General features: G+C 36.7%; 1 protein-coding gene across 4 annotated transcripts in view; it reads right to left on the reverse strand.

The window, feature by feature from the left end:
- LOC122259966 (beta-1,3-galactosyltransferase 5) overlaps window positions 1–5,000 on the reverse strand; it is a 17,111-nt gene that overhangs the window by 10,687 nt on the left and 1,424 nt on the right. The window contains exons 1-2 of one of the 4 annotated variants that reach the window (XM_043026976.2): window positions 4,682–4,887; window positions 177–263 (exon numbers count right to left, since the gene is read on the reverse strand). The gene's annotated coding sequence lies outside the window, so the exon portion shown is untranslated. Of the gene's footprint in view, window positions 1–176; window positions 264–3,704; window positions 3,728–4,681; window positions 4,888–5,000 lie in introns of those variants that run through there. The other 3 variants (XM_086531454.1, XM_086531465.1, XM_086531459.1) reach the window with 3 other exon arrangements.

Raw genomic sequence — 5,000 nt, forward strand, 5'->3', positions numbered from 1 at the left:
ACAATAACAATTACAGGTTAATGCTGTTAAAAATGGGAGAAAAAAAGAGAAAAAAGGGTGAGACAAATGACAAAAAGTTAGTCTCTAAAACACACACATACTCATACTCTTTCACAGTAAAAAATAATCTAACATTCTTTGATATTCATGAAACCATATATGCTGGTTATACTCACATTCTCTGTACAACAGTTCTTCTATTTGTGATCTATAGAAGTTAGCACAGACATAGTGCTCAGACATCACAGCATACCCATGGAAAACTGTAAAAGAAATATTCAAATAAGTTAAAACTGATAACCTGAATAAAGGTATTGATGAAGGAGATATGGTGATGAAACTATTATGCATTCATCATCAAATTTCACACAAAAATTTGAATTAAAATTGGCTGGTTAAAATGTAGACAGTAATATGCATAGAATGTTGGTACATTACAATAAAATTCTGCCAAAGAAAAATTGAAAGTCTAATGGTGCATTTGATTAATTATCATAGTTCAGACACCTCTATTTACTATACTTAGTTTTGTTTTCTTACTGAAACAAAGATGGACTTGAAAATACCCTGTCTGAACATTTTTTTATATAATATAATTACCATTGCCAACCTGTCAATTATCAAATCATTTTTACCAACATATCAAACTGTAACTGTAGGTATAGTGCAATCAAAAACATAGTTCTATGCCACCCATGGGTTGATGGGGAGCCAGAAATTTCAGGTAATGATCATAGATAAAAATAATAATTTCCAACCTTGTTCTTGCCAAACTCACATGCACCTATACTACTGTAATAAATTATAAAATGAACCCCAGATATACACACAATATCATTTCATCATCAAACAGTTTATCTTCACATATCAACAGTATTTATAATCTGTCCCTAATATACTGGACATAAAATAGTGCTATCACATGCATCCAAAACTCCAAATTATAGAATATTACAAAACTAGCAGTAAATTGCATGGCTATTCAGTCTCTAAACTAAAATAAAATAATTCATCTCAATTTAACTTTGAAGACATAAAAGGGGGAAATTCTAAATAATCCTCTAAATTCTATGCCAGTGAATAAGTTATAAGAGTGTTATCTCCAGGACATATAGGGTGAAGGTTTGCTTGATTTCACTGGAGAATGGAGCAATGAGGTTGTGGGGAGAGTTCAATAATATTGTACAATCAGGTTTTGACTAATGACTGCAGGCCTTCCATCACAGATCTCAGCAAGTTCCAAGAGAATCTATATTGAACTTAATCTTTATATTCAATAGAAAGGTCCTAAAGATTTACTAAGGTTTGATTCATAGAAGTCAAATTCATATCATCCCCTCAGTTTCCCTTTTTCATTCCACTCAACATCTCCCTCTCCTTCCTCCTGTGCCACTCTCTTTGGTCCTTTCTCCTTTTCCTTCATTTTCTACTTCTTCTCGACCTCCCACTCCCTATATGTTCAATCTCCTTCCTCTTCCTCCTTATCATCCTTATATCTCATTTCCTCTTCCTCTAGCTTACAATGTGATGCATTAGCCAAAACTATTGCATTATTATTTTCTTATGAATCTAAAGGTAATTCTTTCTAATATGGCCACATCCCTCTTAGACTCCTATTACTCCAGTCATCAAACCTATGTGCACTCCTGGTCAATGTTACTATAAGTTCCAGTATAACTTTCAGAAAGTCTGATATAAAATACAATTTTATATCATCAACTAACCTTTCTTCTATGCAAATTTTGTTCATTTTAATGTCTATGAGCTCTTTACACTCTTACCTTGCACAAAGGCCTTCATTCCCAACACAAATATACAGACGTCATATTATGCATCCCAAAAGATATTCAAGATTCAATAATCCTAAGAGACAATTGCCCTTTAACAACCATGTGTGTGTTCATTTTTTCTTCCTATCAACTAAGACTATGTTTGAGCGATTTCACTTTGATACTGGCTTCACTGTATGCCTGGTATGAACTGCATGATTTTTCAAGTCAAACTGGGGTCCAGTGGGCAAAGACCCAAGGCTTCCCTCCTATCTGAAAGTTGGCCTTGGGCTTTTCCTTTTTCGAATTCTTCCAAAATCTTGGTAAATTTTGAAACTGAGCCAAGATAAACATAGAGAAACAATAAGATAATGCCTTTAAAGTGTAGAGAAATGACACAGTTAGCTGCAAAAATAATTGGCAGCAAGTTGCAGTTATTTATCAAAGATACATCCATAGTTACTCAAGCCCTTGCTGTGGCCTCTGTACCTTCAGTACTCTGGCAACAGGACAACAAACCTCTGCAACATATATTCTGGTATGACACAGCTTGCAGATCGCATTCGTGATTTAGCATTAATTAAGGAACCAGTCGATGCTCTATCTTGCTGTATGTATGTGATGAAGGTTTGGGGGCCTTTCTGTTGAAGGCATGGAAGCCATGGCGATCACAAAATTAGTTTCAGGAGGATGTGGTCCTAGCTTCAATTACAAAAAATTATTCTGACTTTGTTTTTCTTCAGTTTTCCCACTTTTTTCATTTTTTCATAAATCTTCAGCCTGTCTTACCCTACAATTTCTCTGACATAGTTCATGCCTTCCCTTGTTATCAGGACTAATAAGTCCAGATTGTTAGCTGAAAAATGGTTCATTTGCCAAAGAGGTAAATTTTAAGAAAACACCAGCGCCCACTGCCTTGGCATGCACGGTTTTGGGGGCATTTAGGTCTAAAAATCCAAACCAACAACCTAACTTAACCATACTTCATTCCAAGGTTAGTCCTACCACGTCAAGCTGCTTACCTTAATTTTTTTGAGTTTCTATTTCATTAAGTATAGGTTTTCAAAGATTATTTATAGAAAAGTAGTCATACCTACGTATGCTTAACCCTATGACGACGGTGCGTTACACCCGTGTGACACAGCCAAACTCCCGATGCCGGGGCGTCATGCCAGTGTGACGATTTCAATGCAATATTGCAATCGCCCGGCATAGGGGTCTTCGCGTAGCGAGTGCCCCGTCAGGAAAGGGTTAATTGAAAATATATATATATCAACAAAGTCATAGGAGCCTACAGGTATTTATTTCATGAAATACATCCACTAAAGAAATTAATATGAAATTCAATAGATTGACATAAAAAAAAAAACAGTAGAAAAAACATGTTCTCCATTACCAGAGTGCAAAGCACGAAGGCTTTGGCAGTCACTTGACAATGCAACACTATTGACTTGAGTTTGTATGGCTTCCATCACAGATCAAACTCAGTTTCAGACGGATCTGGACAGAAAAGCTAATATGATTTACCCATTGCGGACGGGGCACCTAACGACCTAACTGGTCTTCAGGGCAGGCGGTCTAGGACACTAGCGTCACCAGCAAAAAATTAGAAGGACAGGAAAAGGGTTTTCTCCACCCTCCGGGTAACACAGACTAGTCCAAACAATGTGTTTCCATAAATCCATCACTAAATGCGGATTTAGGCTGACTTTGGAACCCTGTTGCTCTAAAAGCTAGCGCCGTTACAGCCATTACTTTACGACTGTGTGTGTGCTTAAACTGTGAGTAGATCCTGATGTCGCATCATGTACGCAATGACTCCCTTCTTTTAAGCCTAATCATGACACCCGTATGCAATGGGTTAAGAGAAAAAATCTCCTGTTTCAAAGCCCACTGTGAGTGAAATAGACTAATACTCGCAACTATAATACATACCTATTACATATTATTCACAACATGTTTTGAGTCCAAAAATATGTGATCATGTGGCGGTGTTGTAGCCTACGCGCTTCACATTCCAACAAACGCAAACAAACCTCCATGGTAGGATAGAGATTATCAAATTCCCTACCAATATATCATCAAAAACTGAAATGGTTTGAGCTCTAACTAGTTGCATATGCACAGAGAACTCTCTTTTTAAAATAAACCCTATTTATCTTTATTGAGAAAATCTTACTTATCTATTTATATTTATAGACACATCAACCAATAAAAATAATAAGGCAATTTCTACCTCTATCATTTCACAATCGAACAAATACAAGAAATTCCAAGCCTACCTGACACAAATTCCATTGCCCTTGAACTTTACAATAACAGACTCCTTTTACTTCACTGATCTAATTAGTTCTACTATTAATTCCCTCACATCTATTCACTCCATACCTTTCTAATCCCACTGATTTACAGGATACTAACCAAATGAAAGTCTATTACCAATAGTATGATAAAAACAGCTTTTCCATGCTCTGAAATGTCACTCTGGTAACATAACCTTCACTTTCAAGCACCATACTTTAACAGATAAAATTATGCTACTCTGAGTCACAATTAATAATAGAGAAAGCAAAATACCAGAATCAAAGGTCATTAAGAAAACATTGCAATCTATTGTAATGATACTGCCATACATCTGAATGTGCAATGACCAAAAAATTCATATTAAAAAACTCGGGATAGAATAACCAAGCAATGAACCTATAATAAACGAAAAATAAATATACATAAAAGACAAAAATAATAAAAAAATATCAATACATATGACGAAATACCATCATCTAAAACAGAAAACTAACCCAAAAATAAAAACCAAAACAGAACCACAATAACCACCAAGACACACGAGTTAATTACGGAAAGAAATGAACTCGAAACAAAACGACACGAAATCAAGCACACTACACACTCACCCTTTATCATAAAAAGCACGAGCGTGAAACGAAAAGATGTTTCGGCGTGTGTCTCCTCCACTCTCCTTCGGCCTGGATGCTGTGTGAGCGATAAATATTTACAAGAGGAGGGAGGGAGGAGGGAGAGAGAGAGAGAGAAGGGCGGACAGGATGTCGTGCGAAGGATCCGAGAAATTGTCGTGCAACTTGTGCTGAAACCGGAGGGGGGGGGGGGGAGTCTGACAGTAGGAAGGAGGAAAGAGGGAGTGGGGGAGACAGATGAAGAAATGAGGAGGAGAGAAAGACAACGGGAATTGGGGAGAAAGAGAAGTCAGGGAGT

Source organism: Penaeus japonicus, unplaced genomic scaffold, assembly GCF_977035675.1.
Source record: "Penaeus japonicus unplaced genomic scaffold, GWHDUDI00000001_assembly GWHDUDI00000003, whole genome shotgun sequence".
NCBI classification, from domain to species: Eukaryota; Metazoa; Arthropoda; class Malacostraca; order Decapoda; family Penaeidae; genus Penaeus; species Penaeus japonicus.